This window comes from Erinaceus europaeus, chromosome 20 (assembly GCF_950295315.1).
Source record: "Erinaceus europaeus chromosome 20, mEriEur2.1, whole genome shotgun sequence".
NCBI lineage: Eukaryota > Metazoa > Chordata > Mammalia > Eulipotyphla > Erinaceidae > Erinaceus > Erinaceus europaeus.
The window spans coordinates 2227817-2249864 of NC_080181.1; the positions used below are offsets into that span (position 1 = coordinate 2227817).

Consider the following 22048-nt stretch of genomic DNA (forward strand, 5'->3'; position numbering starts at 1 on the left):
TGGTTGAGTGCACACGTTACAGGGCACAAGGACCCGGGTTCAAGCCCCTGGTCCCCACCTGCAGGGGTGAAGCTTCACGACTGGTGAAGCAGGGCTGCAGGCATCTCTCCCCCTCCCTTCTCACTTTCTCTCTGCCTCCTATGCAATAAATAAATAAAGAAGAGAGGCCAGACACAGGAGACTTGGGATGGTCTAAGGGGCCATAAGGACAGAACGGCTCGGCCCTGCTCCCCAAGTCTCCCTCGGGGTGTCCGGGCACAGCTCCTGCGGCCACACTGACAGCAGGGCCAGAGGACATGGCAAGCTGAGCAGTGGCCCCCTGCAGAAGCACCTGCCATGGGCTCCTCCTCTGTCCTTGACCGCTGGCGTGGGAAGGAGGGCCTGGCGACAGGGAATGGGGGACGAGGGACGAGGGACGGGGGACGGGGCAGTGGCTGACCCCCATGGTGAGGGTGCACTCAGAGGCCAAGGAACAGAGCAGGAAACGCCTGCAGTCTCACAAGTGCCTTGTCAGTGTGGCCAGCAGGGGGGGGGGGGGCGGGGGACACACTCGCCGGCTCCTGCATGGTGCCCATCCAGCTAGAGCCCAGGCCCTGCTCCCCGCGAGACCACAGCCAGGGACCCAGGGGTCCCCGGCCCAGGGCTCCTGCCGGGAAGCTCCCCCATGGGGCTGGGGCCCCTTGGCCGCCACTCCTGACCGAGAGCTACAGGCGCTGCCCACAGAGAGCTGTCCCCAGCCAACAGAGGCCCTCGGGCGTGGGGGAGCCCTCCTCGTCTGTCCCCCTCTGCCTCTGCCCTTCTCTGCCCCAGTCTCCTACAGAGAGTCACTCACAGGTGCTCTGCCCAGAGGCTGTCTGTCTGCTGTGCTGTTTTAATTTTTTTCTCTCTCGTTTAAAGTTTTTAATTATCTTTATTTAGTTATTGGATAAAGACAGCCAGAAATGGAGAGGGAAGGGAGAAGCAGAGAGAGACAGAGAGACACCTGCAGCCCTGCTTCACCCCTCGCAAAGCTTTCCCCCTGCAGGTGGGGACCGGGGGCTTGAACCCGGGTCCTTGTGCCCTGTAACGTGTGCACTCAACCAGGGGTGCCACCACCTGCCCTCCTCCCCACTTTTTTTGAATGTGCTGTTCCAGGTGGTGTCACTGAAAACTGCCAGGCCTGAGCCACCCGTTTTGTATTTAAGGAGACGGGGCCAGGAGCCAGGAGCCAGGGGCCAGGGGCCAGGGGCCAGGGGCCAGGAGCCAGGAGCCAGGAGCGACACCTTGGCTCTGCTCTGGCGTCCAGAGTCTCCCCTGTGCTGCCCACAGGAGCGTGAGTAACAAGACACACTGGAGCTCACCTCAGGTGAAGTCTCATGAGCCTTATTTCTGTTTAAGGTTTGCTTGTTTACTTACGAGAAGTGCTGGGGGAGACCAGGTGTTAGCACGCCCATTTAAGTGCACATAGTACGACATGCAAGGACCCGGGTTCGAGGCCCTGCCCCCCACCTGCAGCAAGGAACTCTTCACGAGCGGTGAGGCAGGTCTGCAGGAGTCTATCTTTCTCTCCATCTATCTGTTGCAACCTCTTGATTTCTCTCTGTCCTAGCGAATGAAAAGGGGGGAGGGGAAAGCCACCAGGAGAAGTGGATTCCTATTGTGGGCACTGAGCCCCAACGACGGGAGACAATAAATAAATAAATGAATAAAATGATATTTTCAAAAAAGGAGGGGGGACAGGGAGAGATCTAGAATGTCACTTCAGCATGTGTGGTGCTAGAGCTTGAATGAGGGGCTTCCTGCTCGCAAACCCTGCCCTCAGCCACTCGGCTCCACACCACAGAAAGCTCCAGACAGAGAGTCGGGCGGTAGCGCAGCGGGTTAAGGGCAGGCGTAAGGATCCCGGATCGAGCCCCCGGCTCCCCACCTGCAGGGGAGTCGCTTCACAGGCGGTGAAGCAGGTCTGCAGGTGTCTGTCTTTCTCTCCCTCTCTGTCTTCCCCTCCTCTCTCCATTTCTCTCTGTCCTATCTAACAACGACGACATCAATAACAACAATAAAACAACAAAGGCAACAAAAGGGAATAAATAAATAAATAAATATTAAAAAAAAAGAAAGAGAGAGAGAGAGGAAGAAAGGAAAGGTCCAGATTCCAGTGCTAAACACAGGCATCATTGCCGCCGCCCTCACAGTGGGGTCACCAGCGCTCAGGGCTCTGAGAAGACAGACACGTGGCAACCTGGAAGCAGACACCAGAGCGCAGGCCTGGCTCCGGGGCCTCCCCTCACTCAGACGTCTCTGCGAGTCCTGGTGAGCGTGAGAGAGCTTCTGCAGGGACGGCTAAGAGCGTGCAGTTCACCCTGTCACTTGGGCGGGGTGTCAGGGTCCTGGGACGTCCATGAGGGCTGACACAGGCCAAGCGCAGAGGCAAACAGGCTCTGAAAGGCAGGGAACAGAGAAGCTCACCGTGCAACGGTCCTGAGCAGCCACCAGGAGGCGCCTCACAGTGGAGGCGAAGATACCTGGCAGGTTCTGCTCTCTTAATGTTAGAAAAGAAAAAGAGGGGGACGGGCGGTGGCGCAGCGGGTTAAGCGCACAGTGGCGCAAAGCGCAGGAACCGGCATAAAGATCCCGGTTCGAGCCCCCGGCTCCCCACCTGCAGGGAAGTCGCTTCACAGGTGGTGAAGCAGGTCTGCAGGTGTCTATCTTTCTCTCCTCCTCTCTGTCTTCCCCTCCTCTCTCCATTTCTCTCTGTCCAACAACGAACAACGTCAACAATGGCAATAATAATAACCATAACGAGGCTACAACAACAAGGGCAACAAAAAGGGGGGAAAAATGGCCTCCAGGAGCGGTGGATTCATGGTGCAGGCACCGAGCCCAGCAATAACCCTGGAGGGGGAAAAAAAAAAGAAAAAGAAAAAGAATGGGCCTTCTGGGAATGGGTCTTGGTCCTGCTAGGGCTCCCCAGACCTCTGTGGGAGGGGGCGGGAGTGGCTCCCCAGGGCATGGCACGAGGCACGGCCGTTCCTCTGGAGTGGAGTGCAGCCTTGGGTAAACCACTGGGCTTCCAGAGTTGGGCATCTGAAACTTGCAAAACAGATCTCAGATAGAGCCTGGCCGAGCTATGCAGCCTTTCTCCCCCTCCCTCCTCTCTCTCTCTCCTCCCCTTCTCCCTGCTCCTGGCCATTCCCCTGGAGCTGTGTCTCTGCTGCAGGCTCCAGGCACTCTGGGAAGCCCTGGGGGTGAGGACAGAGGGCCTGGGTGGCCACACTCACTCCCCTGGTCCTGGACGTGGAGACAAGGACCCCAGGGAGACAGCCACCAGGATGCCAGCGGGAAGCAAAAGCTGCAGTCAGCACTGCTACTGGCTGCCCCACTCCTTTCTCTCTTTCCTTTTAGATTTTTTTTCCATTTTATTTACTTTAAATTTGAGAGAGATGCAGAGAGACACACACACACAGAAACACCAGAGCACTGCTCAGCTCTGGCTTATGGTGGCGTGTGTGTGTGTGTGTGTGTGTGTGGGGGGGGGGGAATTGAACCTGGGACTTCAGAGCCTCAGGCCTGAGAGTCTGTTTGCATAGCCATTATGCTGTCTCCCTGCCCCTTTCCTTTTAGACTCTTTTTTTTTTATTTTTAAAATTTTTATTTAAGAAAGGATTAGTGAACAAAAGCATAAGGTAGGAGGGGTACAACTCCACACAATTCCCAATACCCAATCCCCATAACCCACCCCCTCCCATGGTAGCTTTCCCATTCTCTATCCCTCTGGGAGCATGGACCCAGGGTCGTTGAGGGTTGCAGAAGGTAGAAGGTCTGGCTTCTGTAATTGCTTCCCCACTGAACATGGGCGTTGACTGGTCGGTCCATACCCCCAGTCTGCCTCTCTCTTTCCCTAGTAGGGTGTGTCTCTGGGGAAGCTCCTTTTAGACTCTTAATTATTATTATTATTATTCCTACCAGAGCACTGCTTGGCTCTGGTTTATGGTGGTTTGGGGGATTGAACCTGGGACTTGAGAGCCTCAGGCCTGAGAGTCTCTTTGCATAACCATTATGCTATCTACTCCCACTCTTTACTTTTAGAGATCCATCATTTTCCCGAGAGCACATTAGGCCTCAAGCCTGCACGTCCTGTGCTCTGACGCCGCGCCTCTCGAGGGTCAGCCAGTCAGCCGCTCAGCCTTCCTGGGCAGAGAAACAGCCAGCCACACTCGCACTGCTCCCGGGGGCACCACTGCCTCAGCCCTCAAGACCCACCTTCGTGAAGCCAAGAGGCAAAGGGTCCACGTCTCTCAGGAGGAAGGGCTGGATCTCTGAGGTCTGTTTGCAGCCGCCCCCTGTCAGCCCAGAGCAAACAGCAGCTCGCAGGCCACCCCCAGCCCCCCAAAGACACTAGAGGGACAGGGACCAAGGCCAAGGACCACGCAGTGCCCACCACAGCCCAGCTGGAGGAGGAAGACACACTGGCCCTGGGGTGACATTACGAGGCACAGGAAGGACAGACTGGCTCAGGAGGACGGGCCAGGGTGAGGTGGGGGCCGGTGGGAGCTGGCGGGGGACAGGTGCTGGCAGGGGTAGCAGGAAATGCAGCGGGTCCTGGCCGCCCTCCTCTCTGCTCTGCCCTTTCTGTCACAGCCAGTAGCTGCCCCTCCCCACCGCACCTGCTGGGAGGGACCTCACCTGCACCCAGAAAATGCTGCTCTCAACCAGCAGTGAGCCCCAAATGCCCCCACAGAAGCCCCCACTATTCAGGCCACAGGGACATGGGGACCATCATTCTGGGCCCAGCCCCCGCTCTAATTAAAAATGAAGAAAACCTTAGGAGCTGGGCAGTAGCGCAGCGGGTTAAGTACATGTGGCGCAAAGTGCAAGGACCCCTGCGTGAGGATCCTGGTTCGAGCCCCCGGCTCCCCACCTGCAGGGGAGTCTCTTCACAGGCGGTGAAGCAGGTCTGCAGGTGTCTGTCTTTCTCTCCCCCTCTCTGTCTTCCCCTCCTCTCTCCATTTCTCTCTGTCCTATCCAACAATGACGACATCAATCACAACAACAATAATAACTACAACAATAAAACAAGGGCAACAAAAAGGGAATAAACAAATAAGTAATGGGTTGTTGTAAATGGTGGAGTCAGGCAGGCAACAGAAGTAAGCCTGCAACAGCAACACCTAAGATTGTCTTCTGAAGCCAGTAAAATGACTGAGTTGAGAGTGAGGGCCGGGTGGTGGCGCACCTGGTTGAGTGCACACACGTCACAGTGCGCAAGGACCCGGGTTCAAGCCCCCAGACCCCACCTGCAGGGGGAAAGCTTTGCGAGTGGTGGAGCAGGGCTGCAGGTGTCTCTCTGACTCTCTCCCTCTCTGTCCATCTGCCCTTCCCATCTCAATTTCACTCAGTCTCTACCCAATAATAAATAAATAAAACAAAATAAATTGATTTATTCATTTAAAAAAAGAGAGTCAGCAATGGAGCTTCTGCGAAGTTTCTTTCCACCTGCAGGCTGGCCAGCGGCAGACACAGACACGACAGTGGCCGTCCACCTTGCTGGGTCCACCCACATGGACTGTGTCCTAACAGTGACCACAGAGGAGGCCGACAAAGGAGCCATCAGCTCCATGCTGGTGGAGCACTGCCGTCTCCCTGAGCAGCAAGACAGAGCACGGAGCAGTTGGGGACACTCCGGGCCAACACGGAGCCGAGTCCTCCTGAGAAACCACCAGGGGCTGAGCTTCAAAAGGCTCAAGTTTTCCCCTTGGATCGATTCCCAGAAAATCAAGTTATTCACCACGTCTCATTTATGCAAACTGTCCAGACACATCTTGGTCCGCAGAGAACCGAAACAATGCCTTAGAAAAACCAACAACCTCAAGGGGCCGGGTGGTGGCGCACCTGTTACAGGGCACGAGGACCCGGGTTCGAGCTCCTGGTCCCCACCTGCAGGGGGAAAGCTTTGCGAGTGGTGAAGCAGGGCTGCAGGTGTCTCTGTTTCTCTTCCTCTCCCTCTCCCTCCCCTCTCAATTTCTGACTGCCTCTATCTAATAAATAAATAAAGATAAGGAAAAAAATTAAAGAAAGAGAATCATCAGATTAAAAAATGTCTAAGAAACAGATAAACAAACAAAAAAGTAAAGTTGACAACCTGCAGAGACTGGACCGCAGAGAAGGAGGAGGGGGTCTCTGTGGTCCAGCTTTCTCTGCCCCCTGACGCTCTCCACAGCTCACGGTTAGAGCCACGGAGACTCGACCGAGAACCCAGGGAGAAGCGCCTGCATCCTAAGCGACCAGATCTGGGGTGTGTCAGCGCACGTGCGGCACTTCTCCTGCGCCCTGTCCGTGATTACAGCGGGGAGACGAGGCTCTTGTCCATTCTAGAGGTCGGTCGTTTCTGAGGTGAACTCTCATCTGTCAGAATGAGGCCTGCGGCTGGAAGCTCACACGCTGGGCCTCGGTCTCAGTTTCCTCTGAGTAAGGAGCTGAGACGAAGGAAGTGAGTCTGCCTTGCACCTGCTCCACGCAAGTGACAGGGACAGTGTGGGCCCCTGAGTGCTCTGTCCAGGCGGCTCCTGCTCTCTCTCATGCACGAGTTCTCACGGGGCCCTGGGGAGGGAAACCAGGGTCTTGCCCCAGCACTATACCATCTCTGAGGGGCCACCTGGGCTGCTTATTATTATTTTTATTTTAGAAAGAAGAGAGGAGACAGAGGAGAAAGGGGAGAGAGCGGGGGAAGAGGAGAAAGAGAGGAGGAGGGAGGGGAGAGAGAGAAGGAGAGAGGAGAGAGAGGAGAGAGGAGAGAAAAGGTAGAGGAGAGACAAGGTAGAGAGAGAGGAGAGGGAGAGAAGGAGAGAGGGGAAAGGAGAAAGAGAATAGAGGAGGGGGAGAGAGGAGAGAGAAGTGAGGAGGGGGAATGAGGACAGAGAGGGAGGAGAGAGGCAGAAAGAAGAGAGGAGAGAGACAGAGAGGAGAGAGACAGATGAGGGAGAGACAGAGTGGAAAGAGAAACAGAGATGAGACACAGAGGAGAGAGACAGAGAGGAGAGAGAAAGGAGCTACCCCACCCTCCGCAGAGTCCCCCAGCACCCTCCATGGGGCTCCCCTGTGGTGGCTGGGCTGCAGCCCCGTGATGACACCCGTGAGAGGCAGCAGGCTGCCCTGCTCATGGGCTTCTCCCGGCACAGCAGAATCACTCGGCTGTGCTTCCTGTTGCTATGCTTTAAGAACAGAAAGTGTTAGTAATCTCTTTTACTCCACATTCCTGCTTTTATTTGTCCATTCCACTAACACTTATAAACCTGACAGGAAATAGATGCTCAATATGTATTTGTCGTTCAACAGTGAATTAGGCGGCCGGGTGGGCACACCTGGTTGAGCACACACATTACAGTGCACAAGGATCCGGGTTCAAGTCCCCAGTCCCCACCTGCAAGGGGGAAGCTTCACGAGTGCTAAAGCAGGTCTGCAGGTGTCTCTCTGTCTCCCCCTTCCCTCTCAATTTCTCGTTGTCTCTATCCAATAAATAAAGATTAAAACTTAAAAAAAAATGAATTAGCAGTTCCTTGAAATCCAAACAAGCTTCATTCATGACATGGGTGCAACTATTTAGGAGTTATTAAGAAAGTATCATGCGGGAGTTGGGTGATAGCGCAGCGGGTTAAGCGCACATGGTGCTTGCGCAACATGCAAGGGACCGGCATAAGGACCCCGGTTCAAGCCCCCGGCTCCCCACCTGCAGGGGAGTCACTTCACAGGCGGTGAAGCAGGTCTGCAGGTGTCTGTCTTTCTCTCCCCCTCTCTGTCTTCCCCTCCTCTCTCCATTTCTCTCTGTACTATCCAACACCGACAGCAATAACAATAGCGGCGGCAACAAAAAAATAGAAATAGCCTCCAGGAACAGTGGATTTGTAGTGCAGGCGCTGAGCCCCAGAGATAAAAGGAGAAAGTAGCATGTAATTAAAACTCGAGCGCAGCCACAGGCCGCCCTAGCCAAGAGCCGGATAATGTCTTCCTTGTAAAGCTCCAGGTGCTGAGAGCCCTGGACTGAATGCAGCACACACAGTCACGGCCACTTTCACCTTTGTCTCAGCAGTTAGGACAGGCTGGCGGGCTCGGATTCTGTGTCGGCTGAGCGTAAGCATAGCCTTAATTTGAACGTGACTGTCCGGTGATGTTCCCGACGGGGAAACACTCATGGCTTGTGCTGAGCCAGACAGAATGGGGGCATGTGGGGGGCGGAGGGATGGGGACTGACGTGCTGACACTGAGCTTCCTGTGATCCATACCACGCCGCTTCCAAGACAACAGCAGCGGCCTCGGCTGCCGGCTGGGTCCAAGCAACCGTCCTTTTTTGCACAATCTTGTACATTTCTGAATATTTACATCAAAACTGTGATCAGACTCCTGCCAGCTGGCCTCCTTTCCTACTTAGGAAACTGTTATCTAACCATCTTGCTAAGAATTCACGGCATGTGCCAGAGGGATGCTTGGATGATAAATAAATATGTCTTGGAGTCGGGCTGTAGTGCAGCGGATTAAGCGCAGGTGGTGCAAAGCGCAAGGACCGGCGTAAGGATCCTGGTTCGAGCCCCCGGCTCCCCACCTGCAGGGGAGTCGCTTCACAGGCGGTGAAGCAGGTCTGCAGGTGTCTGTCTTTCTCTCCCCCTCTCTATCCTCCCCTCCTCTCTCCATTTCTCTCTGTCCTATCCAACAACAACGACATCAGTGATGACTACAACAATAAAACAGCAAGGGCAACAAAAGGGAATAAATACATAAAATAAATAAATAAATACGTCTTAAAAAGAGTCTGAGGGCTGGGGAGATGGCATAATGGTTCTGCAAAAGGACGCTGGTGCCTGAGCCTCTGAGGTCCCAAGTTCAATCCCTAGCACCACCAATGGCCACAGCTGAGCAGGGCTCTGGTCTCTGTCTCTGTCTCTGTCTGTCTGTTTCTCTCTTATAAGAAATAAGTTGGAGGGTGGGGGAGATAGCATAATGGTTATGCAAAGAGACTCTCATGCCTGAGGCTGCAAAGTCCCAGGTTCAATCCCCTGCACTACCATAAGCCAGAACTGAGCAGAGCTCTGGTATTTCTCTCTCTCTCTCTCTCTCTCTCCCTCTGCATCTCTCTTAAAAATAAAATAAATAAAATAAAGAAAGAAAGAAGCTGAAGTCTGGGGAGACTTTTGCATGATGATTCTGCAAAAGCCTTTCTTGCCTGAGGCTCTGAGGTCCCAGGTTCAAGCCCCAGCACCACCATCAGTCAGAACTGAGAGGTTCCTTCTCTCTCTCTCTCTCTCTCTCTTCCTGTCTCTCTCTCTCTCTCTCTCTCTCTCTCACTCTCTCATAAGAAATAAACTAGAGTGATCCAGGAAGTGGCACAGTGGATGAGGCATTGGACTTTCAAGTCCCTGGCAGCACATGGCTCTTTCTCTCTCCCCTCCTATCTTTCTTATTAATAAATAAAATCTTTAAAAAAAAAAAAAAAAACAGAAACTGGAGTCTGGGGAGACTGCATGACGATTCTGCAAAAGGCTTTTTGGCTTGAGGCTCTGATGTTCCAGGTTCAATCCCCAGCACCACCACCAGCCAGAACTGAGTAGGTCTCTGCTGAAGGGAAAATAAAATGAAGGGAAGAAAGAAAGAAAGAAAGAAAGAAAGAGAAAGGGAGGAGGGAGAAAGAAAGGAAGGAAGGAAAGAAAGAGAGATAGAAAGAAAGAAAGGTCTTATGGGGCTAGGCAGTGGTGGTGGCGCACCTGACTAAGCGCACACATGACAGTGCGCAAGGACCCGGGTTCAAGCCCCTGGTCCCCACCTGCAGGAGAAAAGTTTCACAAGTGGTGAAGCAGGGCTGCAGGTGTCTCTCTGGCTTTCCCTCTCTATCCCCCTTCCCTTCTCAATTTTTCTCTGTCTCTATCCAATAATAGATAGATAAAATACAAAAGAGAGTTCTCCAGCTCTTCTATAACTTAGCCAACCTCGGGTCAAGCCCCGATCGACCAGAAAATACACCCCAACGGCTGCTTCCTTTCCCTGCAAATCACCAAATCATTGACTTGATCAACTGAAACTCAGTCAACTGAGCCGGCCCCACTCTGGGGCTCTCCAGAGACACAGCTACATTAGTTTGGCCAAGCAGGTGATTTCCTGAGAGACGCTTAGTTCACGTTCATCTTGTGGGTTAATCCTTGCTGAGTTGGGCCTTCAGTTTCCTTGTGCTGAGCCCACTGAGAGTCTAGGACATTGTTTTTGTTGCTGCAGGAGTATTGCATATGCTTGGTTTTGCCACTCTGGGGCCAATTCTTTTTTCTTTATTATTAGAAAATTCTAGACACAGACAGTGATAGTGACAGAGACAACACTGCTTTACCAAGCATGGAGCTTCTCCTGGAGCAGTGGTCCTCCTATGTGGTGCTGGTGTTCTAGCCTGAGGCTCTGTCCGTGATAAGACACATGCACAGCGACATGAGCTAGCTCCTGGGTCACTACCATCTCTTTTTATTCTTTTTAATTTTTTTGCCTCCAGGGTTATCACTGGGGTTCAGTGCCAGCTCTGCAGGTCCACTGCTCCTGGAGAACGTTATTTCCATTGTTGATGTTGTTGTTGGACAGATCAGAGAGAAATGGAGAGAGGAGGGGAAGACAGAGAGGGGGAGAGAAAGACAGACACCTGCAGACCTGCTTCACCGCCTGTGAAGCGACTCCCCTGCAGGTGGGGAGCTGGGGAGCCGGGGGCTGGAACCAGGATCCTTGAGAGGTTCCTTGCGCTTTGCGCCACAGGCGCTTAACCTCTTGTGTTACCGCCCAACCCCTTAGCATCCTTTTGTGAAGTCACTGTTTTCTGTTCCCCAAGGGACTGGGCAATTGAGAAAGTTGGTTAGAAAGGACTTTGAGGGCTAATTCATCTACAGTGTTCTGAGCTCTGTGGAAACTCACGACGGGTCCCAGCTGGGTGCATGTGAGCTGAGCTCTTTCCTTCCGAGCCTAGGCCCTCCCCGATTTTCTGAAGGCACTTGGGGTGACGGCACCCCCAGCCGCTAGCCCCATAGCCACCAAGCCCTTAGGTTCAAACGCAGCAGGAGGGGCTGGTGAAACACTGTTTTGCAGAATGATCCTTTGAAACTGTGTTTGTTTGGGCTCCACGGTGACAAGCTGATCTGACTCTGCCAGCAGGCTGGGCCCTCAGCACAGAGCCTCCCTTGCTGCTCCCACAGGGAAGCTGCTCTGAGAAGCAGCCTGGAATGTTCCAGCTGTGACCATGGAACGCAAGCTGAGACCTGCAGGGACTCAGAGGGCACACAGGCTCCCATGCTAAATAGGAGCAGACATGGGCCCTGGGTCAGGTCGATGGGGTTTACAGTTAATGGTATTTATATACTTGTCCCATATTTGGGAGCTACTCTGTGCCCTGATCCAGCTTTCTAGTCATATTCTCAACTCTGACACCATCTTCCCAGACAATACTTTCAGCCCACCTGCATGTTAGCTGTCAGACTCAGGCAAAAATTACTAAAGTCATGGGCCCCTTGAAGATACCTAAAATAGACTTCCTGGCTTCTTCCCACACAAACACCCTAGTTTCATCTGCTCTATTCTTACCTTTAGGTTCCTGATTATTATACAATTTATTCTGCTTTATATTTTACCGCCTTTCAGCCTCCAAGTTTCAGATGCTACCATGACACCAACCTGACTTCCCTGGGCAGACGCCCTCACCCATGTGTCCTGGAGCCTCCCCTCCCCAGAGCCCTGTGCCACTAGGGACAGACAGACACAGGCTGGGGGTGTGGATCCACCTGCCAACACCCATGTCCAGCGGAGAAGCAATGACAGAAGCCAGACCTCCCACCTTCTGCTCCCCATAAAGATCTTCGGTCCATATTCCCAGAGGGATAAAGAACAGGAAAGCTTCCAATGGAGGGGATGGGACACGAAACTCTGGTGGTAGGAACTGTGTGGAATTGCATCCCTGTGATCTTATAGTCTTGTTCATCATTATGAAATCACTAATAAAAAATATCAAAAATAAAAAAGGAAAGAAAACAGTAGCATCATCGACCTTCTCCAAGACCCACGCCCCAATCACTCCACATCCCTGGCTGATGGCGTCCGCACTGCACCACCGGCCATCCTGGGACCCCTTTGCTCCTTCCTGCTTGCGGCTGCCCCCCCAGCCGACATGGCAGATGGAGTTCTCACCTCCCCTCTCTCCCCATGCAGCCGCAGGACTGGGGTTCAGCTGCGGGGGCAGGGCAGCTCGAGAGACAGGTGAGGTGCAGTGGGGGCAGAGCTCAGAGTCCCGGAAAGCCAGTCACACTCAGCACACACGGAGCAGCCGTCCCAGCTGAGAGAAAGCTGAGGAAGCTGACTCGTGGGACAGACAATCTGTGGCTGTGAGCCTGAGTTTAGCGTGGCCACAGCTACTCAGCGGGTCCCCGGGACTGCCTAAACTGGGACGACCACACCGTGAACACCAAACACCAGGAGGCAAAAACAACACCTTTTCCCCCAGGGCCAGGCAGTGGTGCACTCAATTGCAGACTCATGTCACTATGTACAAGGGACCCGGGTTCAAGCCCTTGGTCCCCACCTGCAGGGCAAAGCTTCAGGAGCAGTGAAGCAGGGCTGCAGGTCTCTCTCTCCCTCTCTCTCTCTCTCTCTTCCTTTCTACATCCCCTTTCCCTCTCAATTTCTTTCTGTCTCTATCCTAAATAAGTCACAATTAACAAATGTTAAAAAGAAGAAGATATTAAGGGGGCCAGGCGGTAGTGCACAGAGTTAAGCATATAGTTTGCAGTTCAAGGAACCGAGCCAAAGATGGGGATTTGAGTCCCCAGCTCCCCACCTGCAGGGGTGGTTGCTGTCTTTCTCTCCCCTTCTCTGTCTTCCCCTCCTCTCTCGATTTCTCTCTTTCCTATCCAGTAAGAAAATGGGAAAAATGATCTCCAGGAGCAGTGGATTTCTGGTACTAGCACTGAGCCTTAGAGATAACCCTGGAGAAAAAAAAAAGATATCAATAAAGCCCCCCCTCCCATCCCACTTGAATGCACAGAATAAGGTGACTGGTCCACTGCAGGGACTGTGTGCTCATCTGGGCCCGGGAAGAGACTGGGGAGAGACGGGGGAGACTAAGGCAGGGCCACCAGGAGGCCACCAGGAGGCCGGTTGCCGGCGTCACCAGATGGCTCTGCCCTGCCGGGCCTCTCTACCCATGGGGCTCTCCAGCAGGCTAGGGCTCAGGCTCTGAGCACTGTCCGGGGTTCAGTTCAAACAGTGTGTGAGCTTGACCCTCAAACAAGGAGGGGCTTTGAGGTCAGGAGCACAGGGGCCGGCAGCCTCTGAGGGTCCCTGCACACCCTGCCCCAAGCCTCTGAGGGTCCCTGTGCACACCCCTACCCCCATCCCCACATGCATTCTGGGCGTCCTAGCGCCCAGAGGCTTCTCTGCCCTCCCAGCAAGTCATGCTGGCCCTGCATCCTCCTGCGGGAGCCTGACCTCAGCATGAGGGGGAAGGCCGGGTCCCCTCACTCCCTGAAGGCTCGGGGCTGCAGCCCTGGTGGGTCCTGAAGTGCCAACCCCCTGCCAGCCCTCGGGCACAGATAGCCAACCTCTCTCACCCCAGACCTGCAGCCCCAGAGCAGAGACAGACTGGCGGACACCGGGGGCCCACGCAGAGCACGGACACAGGGGAGTCAGCGTCCTGGGTATGCACAGGGCAGGGGCAGGCCTGGGGTGTGTGTGTGGGCGGTTCTTGGCACCTGCACTGCTTGTGTCAAAGTTTACGAGTGTGGCCTTTGGTGTCTTCACCTCCCCCTCCCCAATACAAACGCACACCCGGCCCGGCCCTGAGTTCCAGCCCCCACGCCACATGGCTCAGCCAGCCAGAGCACTGGACTTGCATGTCTGCGGCCACGACGGCCCTGCTCTGTCTGCCGTCTTTCAGAAGCATAACTGTTTATGTCCTGTGGACAGAGACATGCTCTGGGAAAGACACAGGGTCGGGTGGGAATACAGCACTGCCGTCTTCCAGTGAGTGAGTGCAGGGGCCCGGCGTGTCACACCGCACTATCCTGGGACCCAGGCAGGCAGTAGAGTTGACTAGACATGAGCAGACTATGACAGTGGAGAGGCCTGAGACAACACATTCCAACCAGATCCTACAGATCCTAGGAAGTCGTCACAGTGTGTGCTGTGAATGCCTGTCCCTCGCAGACGTGCTAAGACAACACCCCCATATACATATATGGAGAGAGAGACAAGGGCAGGAGAAGACACTTCCTTAACCACGTTGCAGGCCACACTAGAGGCTGGTCACCATGCTTGCGGTAAAGCAGCAAACTACCCAAGTCAGTTATCTCACCAGCCCCAGAACCCCCCTCAGAATGACACACCTCACATTATATCAGGCAACACGATGTCAATTAAAAACAAAAAAATTTCCCTACAGTTAAAAGTAGTCAGGAGGGGAGTCAGGCGGTAGTGCAGCGGGTTAAGCGCACGTGGCACAAAGCACAAGGATCGGTGTAAGGATCCCGGTTCAAGACCCCGGTTACCCACCTGCAGGGGAGTCGCTTCACAGGCGGTCTTTCTCTCCCCCTCTTTGTCTTCCCCTCCTCTCTCCATTTCTCTCTGTCCTATCCAACAACAACAACATCAATGGCAAAAATAACAAGGGCAACACAATGGGAAAAAATGGCCTCCAGGAGCAGTGGATTCATAGTGCAGGCACTGAACCCCAGCAATAACCCTGGAGGCAAAAGAAAAAAAAAACTAAAAACAGTAATCAGAGAGTGGTCTGTCCTGGAAGCGGTGAGGTGGACAATGTGTTGGACTCTCAAGAAGGAGGTTCTGAGTCTGATGTCTGGCAGCATATGTACCAGAGGGATGTCTGGTTTTCTCTCTCTCTCTCTCTCTCATTGATAAATAAATAAAATATTTTTAAGAAAGTAATTAAGAAAGTAATAAGGAGAAACGTCCACAGTCCAAGTCCCTTCCTGCCGGCCTTCTCCATAGAGCAACAGACACTCCCTCTGAGCCCCACACCGGTGAAAAGTTTCAGTCACGGCTCAGTGGAGAAATCTTCTTGCCAGCTGAAAAGCCTTTCCTTGTTGAGGCCCAAGAATTCATCAGAACAAAGCAGAAATGCGCTGGTCATATAGGAAGAACGGAGTTGGATTTCTCCAGTTTTTTCGAAGGAGCCCAGATTCAAGCACCTGGAATGCGGATGAAACACACAGCCCGTACTGGAGCGGGAGGCTCTTGAACCTCCTGCTCTGAGAAGCCAGGAGAGCTTGGACTAGAGAGGACGTGTCGATTTGGACTCCATCCCCACGTTCTCTTTAGCGTGTCTCCAGCTAGGTGAGGACCTGCAATTACCTCTCCTTTCAAAGCATCCTGACGATGAGCTGGAGAGGTGGGGGGTCTCCGCGCCTGCCACCTCTGCTCCTTTCCTTTAATTTCTGCCTCTTCTTGATAGTTTTTAATTGCAAGTTTTATTCAAGAGTAGGCCATGGTATAAAATAGAGACAAGAAATTCAAAGGAAAGGGAACAATTTCCTTTTTTTCTCACGTATATTTTCATCTAAACTGAACTCATTTCTATTTTGGTAAGATCCTCTCTCTCTCTCTCTCTCTCTCTCTCTCCATCTCTCTCTCTTTTCTTGGCAAAAGGAAACAAAAGTAATTTTAAGAGGGATGTGAGCCTTGCTCCTACCGCAGCTGTGGCTTGGTTCAACGGAAGCAACACACACTTGATAAAGCATCTCTGCGTGATTCTTTTTCTTTTTTTATTGTTGAATAGAGACAAAGAAATTGAGAGAGGGGGAGACAGAGAGACACCTGCAGCTCTGCTTCACCACTCCTAAAGCTCTCCCCCTGCAGGTGGGGGCAAGGGGCTTGAACCTGGGTCCTTGTGCACTGTATTGTGTGCCACCTCCTGGCAGCTCCGTGAGTTTCTCACAGGACCCCAGACTCTTCGTCTGGCCATCATCCCCACCTCAGTAGCCTTCCCGGGTCTGGAAACCTTTGGTTTCTGCTAAGAAACTGAGTTGAAGGTGTTGGAAGATGAAGAGAGAGAGTAGGAGTGAAACACTTGCACAGTTCAGAGCTCAGAGAGGCAAATGAAGAGACTCAGTCCTGAGGCTGGGTGTGGCGCACCTGGTTAGGCTCACGCACTACAGTGAGCAAGGACCCAGGTTCAAGCCCCTGGTCCCCACCTGCAGGGGGCAACTTTGTAAGTGACGAAGCAGGGCCGCAGATGTCTCTCTGACTCTTTCCCTCTCCATCTCTCCTTCCCTTCGATTTCTGCTGTTTCTATCCAATAAATAAAGATAATAAAAAAAATTGGAGGGGGGTCGGGCGGTAGTGCAGCGGGTTAAGCGCATGTGGCACAAAGCATAAGGACGGGCATAAGGATCCCGGTTCGAGCCCCCGGCTCCCCACCTGCAGGGGGGTCACTTCACGGGCGGTGAAGCAGGTCTGCAGGTGTCTGTCTTTCTCTCCCCTTCTCTGTCTTCCCCTCCTCTCTCCATTTCTCTCTGTCCTATCCAACAACGAACGAACGACATCAATAAACACAATAATGACCACAACAAGGCTACAACAAGGGTAACAAAAGGGGAGGAAAAGGCCTCCAGGAGCCGTGGATTCATGGTGCAGGCACCAAGCTCCAGCAATAACCCTGAAGGCAAAAAAGAAAAAAAAAAATTTTTTTTTAAAGAGGGCCAGGTGGTGGCACACTGGGTTAAACACATTAGTACAAAGTGCAAGGACCTGCACAAGGATCCAGGGTGGGGGTCCCTCCTCCACCTGAGGGGGAAGCTTCACAAGTGGTGAAAAAGACTGCAGGTGTCTGTCTTTGTCTCTCCCCCCTCTTCCTCTCCCCTTTCCCTCTCGATTTCTGTCTGTTCTAGCAAGTATAATAGAAAGGGGGAAATGGGTGCTGAGATCAGTGGATTGGTGGCACTGGCACGGAGCAAAGAACTAAAGGCAGGAAGACTGCATCATGGACAAGACATGTGCAGAACAAATAAAACTCTGCCCTCTGCCCCCACCAGACAGCCTGCTGTCTGTCATGTGACACAGCTGGAACCTGGGACCTTTTCTAAAGGAGGATCTGCAGGTAAGTCATCTGATACCTTTCAAGGGAAACTTTCCTTCTGTTCTCTCTCTCCCTCTCTTTCTCCCTCCCCCTTTTTCTCTCTCCTTCTCTCTCTGCTAGCCCCTGGAGGTTCACTCAGTGGTCTTTGCATCCAGGCCCACACCACATGCAGCTGCAAAGAAGGCCAGGCAGAACCCAGGCCTAGACGTGGGTGCTGGATGCTGAGTCCTCTCTGCCTCGCGAGCCTCGGGTCAGGCAGCCCGCGCCTTTCTGAGCCTGGGTTTCCTTCCCACGTGAGGACTGAGGATGGCCAGCATCACACTCACAGAAGGTGGGGAGGATCCTGTGCGAGCCCCGGGCCTTCATCTGGGCAGCGGGGATGGGGGTGCCCAGGGGAGGCGGGGAGAAGAGCTCTGGGGCTCTGAGTCTCATCCCTCACATCCTGGAGACGGCAGCTGGCCTTGCAGCCCTTGGCCCTGGACTATGCTGTTACAAACCCTTCACTGCCGCCTCCCACCTGCATCCCAGGGAACACAGTGTAAAAAGGCGGCCAGAACCTGGGACCCCAGCATCCCCCAGAACACATGCCTCACAGTTGGTTGGGGTTTCTGCAGCTCAGCACACAGGAAGTCCCCTATTTCCCTTTCTTTCTTTCTTTCTTTCTTTCTTTCTTTCTTTCTTTCTTTCTTTCTTTCTTTCTTTCTTTTCTGTCTTTTTTGCCTCCAGGGTTATTGCTGGGGCTCGGTGCCTGCTCCATGAATCCACTGTTCCTGGAGGCCATTTTTCCCCCTTTTGTTGCTCTTGTTGTTTGTTGTAGGAAGTCCCCTATTTCTAGGGCCTGAAGTATCTGAGCCAAAGTGACCTTCTCGTGATTTGGAAAATGTCCGGATACATGTTTGACGGCGTTTAAAGTGGTAACACACAGGAAAAGAGAGAGAGAGAGAGAGAGAGAGAGAGAGAGACTGAAGACAAGTAATTAAAAAAAAAACTGCCTGGGGGGAGAACTCTCAGAAGGCTAGAAATGGACCTGCTCTATGACCCTGCAATTCCTCTCCTGGGGATAGATCCTAAGGAACCCAACACAACAATCCAAAAAGATCTGTATACACATATGTTCACAGAGCACAATGTGTAATAGCCAAAACCTGGAAGCAACCCAGGTGTCCATCAACAGCTGAGTGGCTGAGCAAGTTGTGGTTTATATACACAATGGAATATTACTCAGCTGTAAACAATGGTGACTTCAACGTTTTCCGCCGATCTTGGATGGACCTTGAAAAATTCATGTTAAGTGAAGTAAGTCAGAAACAGAAGGATGAATATGGGATGATCTCACTCTCAGGCAGCAGTTGAGAAACAAGATCAGAAAAGAAAACACAAGTAGAACCTGAACTGGAGTTGCTGTATTGCACCAAAGTAAAAGACTCTGGGGTGGGTGGGTGGGGAGAATACAGGTCCATGAAGGATGACAGAGGACCTAGTGGGGGTTGTTTCATTATATGGGAAAGTGGGGCAATGTTATGCATGTACAAACTATTGTATTTACTGTGGAACGTAAAGCATTAATCCCCCAATAAAGAAATTTAAAAGCCTGGGGGTGGGTGGGGCTGCTCTAGCACACACTGGCCATGAGTGAGGACCCAGGTTCCAACCCCTGCCCCACCTGCAGGGGTGACACTTCCTGAGCGGTGAAGCAGGGCTGCAGGTGTCTCTGTCACTCTCCCTCTCTATCTCTCTTCCTCTGTCAGTCACTCTCTGTCTCCATCCAATGCAAATAGAAAACATTTAAAAGGGGGGAGGGTAACCATCAGGAGTGGTGGATTCCTAGTGTTGGTACCAAGTCCTAGCAAAAACCCTGGTGGCAAAGAAAGAAGAGGGGGAAGAGAAGGAGGAGAAGGAAGAGAAGGGGGGAAAGAAGATAAAGGAGGAAGAGGAGGAGAAAGAGGAGGAGGAGAAGGGGAAAGAGAAGGAGGAGGAGAAGGATGAGGAGAAAGAGGAAGAGAAGGGGAAAGAGAAGGAGGAGGAGAAGAGGGAAGAGAAGGAGGAAGAGAAGGAAGAGGAGAAGGTAGAGGAGGAGAAGGTGGAGGAGAAGGAGGAGGAGAAGGTGGAGGAGAAGGAGGAGGAGAAGGAGGAGGAGGAGGAGAAGGAGGAATAGAAGGAGGAAGAGAAGGAAGAGGAGAAGGTAGAGGAGGAGAAGGAGGAGGAGAAGGTAGAGGAGGAGAAGGAGGAGGAGAAGGAGGAGGAGAAGGAGGAGGAGAAGGAGGAGGAGAAGGAAGAGAAGGAGGAGGAGAAGGATGAGGAGAAAGAGGAAGAGAAGGGGAAAGAGAAGGAGGAGGAGAAGAGGGAAGAGAAGGAGGAAGAGAAGGAAGAGGAGAAGGTAGAGGAGGAGAAGGTGGAGGAGAAGGAGGAGGAGAAGGTGGAGGAGAAGGTGGAGGAGAAGGAGGAGGAGAAGGAGGAGGAGGAGGAGAAGGAGGAGGAGAAGGAGGAACAGAAGGAGGAACAGAAGGGGAAGGAAAGGAGGAAGGAAGATCACATCAGGGTGGCAGGCAGTCAGCAGCAGCCAGTCTCTCCCCACCACCCGGCCCCCAGGGGCCGTCTCTTAGGGAAACCCACCCCAGCTGAGTGTCTCTCAACAACCTCTCACCCACTGGCACTTCCGGCCCAGCGGCTCCCCCACCCCCCGGGGCTCACACCACACAGAGCCCACCCTGCCCTCCCAGGAGGACGCAATGCTCAGCCCACTGCCGTGGGCTGTTTTCTCAGGATCCCGGGAGGCCCCCCAGGACGCTGTCCACTGGGCACTGACCCCTGCGGCGCAGGAGTCTGGGAACGTCTCTCTCTGGCTTCCCCCAAGAGCACTTCCAGCGCTCAGGGGCGTCCTGGGGGAGCTGCAGATATATATAGACGGGGAGGCGGGGGCAGGGCAGAGAGACAAGAGGAGCAGAGGCTCGGCCTAAAGAGAGAATTGCCCATTCACTTCAGGATGGAGAGCCTGAACAGTTTAGAAAATGTGCAACTGAGATTTACAGATCCAAAAGGAGAGATGACTCCCTCCCTTCCTTCCTTCCTTCCTTCCTTCCTTCCTTCCTTCCTTCCTTCCTTCCTTCCTTCCTTCCTTCCTAACATTACCATGTGCAAGATCTGGGTTCCAGCTCATGCTCCTCCCCATGTGCAGGGGGGTCGCATCACAAGCGGTGAAGCAGGTCTGCAGGTGTCTCTTTGTCTCTCCCCCTCTCTATCACCCCATCTCAATTTCTCTGTCCTATCCAATCAAACAGAAAGGAACACACACACACACACACACACACACACACACACACACACACGAGGGTGATGGCCACTAGGAGCCTCATCCATATGTCATTTCACTGCTCCCAGTCTATTTTATCTTTCATTCCTTAAAAAAAAAAAAAGATATAAAAAATCAGAAAAGGGAAAGAGAGAGACAGGCTGGGAGTATGGACCGACCAGTCAACGCCCATGTTCAGCGGGGAAGCAATTACAGAAGCCAGACCTTCCACCTTCTGCATCCCACAATGACCCTGGGTCCATGCTCCCAGAGGGATAGAGAATGGGAAAGCTATCAGGGGAGGGGATGGGATACTGAGTTCTGGTGGTGGGAATTGTGTGGAGTTATACTCCTCTTATCCTATGGTTTAGTCAATGTTACCTTTTTATAAATAAATAAATACAAAGAATAGGAAAGCTATCAGGGGAGGGGATGGGTTATGGAGATCTGGTGGTGGGAATTGTGTGGAGCTGTACCCCTCTTATCCTATGGTCTTGTCAACATTTCCATTTTATAAATTAAAAATAAAATGAAATAAAATAAAAGAGTGGTCCAGAAGTTGGCACACTGGATAAGGCACTGGATTCTCAGTCACGAGGTCCCGAGTTCAATCCCTGGCAGCACATGTACCAGAGTGATGTCTGGTTCTTTCTCTCTCTCTCTCTCCTATCTTTCTCATGAATAAATAATTTCTTTTTTAATATTTACTACTTATTCCCTTTTGTTGCCCTTGTTGTTTTACTGTTGTAGTTATGATTGATGTCATTGTTGGATAGGACAGAGAGAAATGGAGAGAGGATGGAAGACAGAGAGGGGGAGAGAAAGACAGACACCTGCAGACCTGCTTCACTGCCTGTGAAGGGACCTGCCTGCAGGTGGGGAACCGGGGGCTCGAACCGGGATTCTTAGGCTGGTCCTTGTGCTTTGCTCCACCTGCGCTAAACCTCCTTCGCTACCGCCCGACTCCCAATAAATAAATTCTTAATAAAAACTAAAATATTTTAAAAATCAGATAAAGAGAGACAAACCAAGGAGAGGAGACTGAGGGAGAAGGAGTGACAGTGCCGCTTCCTGAGGCGCTCCCCCGGGGCTCCCAGGTGCTCCTGGGCCTCACACCTGGGTCCTTACTCATGGGAAGGTCTGCACTCTACCAGGTCTGCTACCTCCTGACTCCCCATCCTCTTCTCTTTCCTTTCTTCTTCCCCTCCCTCTCCTCCTTCTTTCCATTCTTACTCCCCAAAGTGCCACTGCCCGGCCCCCTCCAACAGGCTTTCTCTCTTTCCCCTGAATTTCCAGCTCCACCTCCCACTTGTGCCCGTCACTGCACACACCCCTCCCACGTTGCTGCACCCCTGCCTCACTCAGTCTCACTCATGCAGCTGTGCACCGCCACACTCACTGGCACTCACCTGCAGCCCCTCCTTCCCTCCCCGGCTCTTCTCCACAGAGAGCAGGGTGAAAAGGCCACAGATCAGTGCCCAGCGAGGGACAGTGGAGAGACTGAGCTACACCTCCAGGGAGGAGACAGAGGGCTGAGGAGGGAGCCTCCTCCGGAGCTCAGGGGACGCTACAAAGTCCACCGTCCCTCCTTGAGGCCTCCCTCGGGGGCACTGGACCAGAGAGCGGAGCCAGGGAAGCACCCCAAGGATGTCTGGGCATGCACTGCACACCGTGCCCCGTGCAAGGGG

General features: G+C 53.0%; 1 protein-coding gene across 2 annotated transcripts in view; it reads right to left on the reverse strand.

Moving 5' to 3' along the window:
- The window catches only part of MAML2 (mastermind like transcriptional coactivator 2), a 114825-nt gene that overhangs the window by 7150 nt on the left and 85627 nt on the right, over positions 1–22048 (reverse strand). The gene's annotated exons all lie outside the window — the stretch shown is intronic.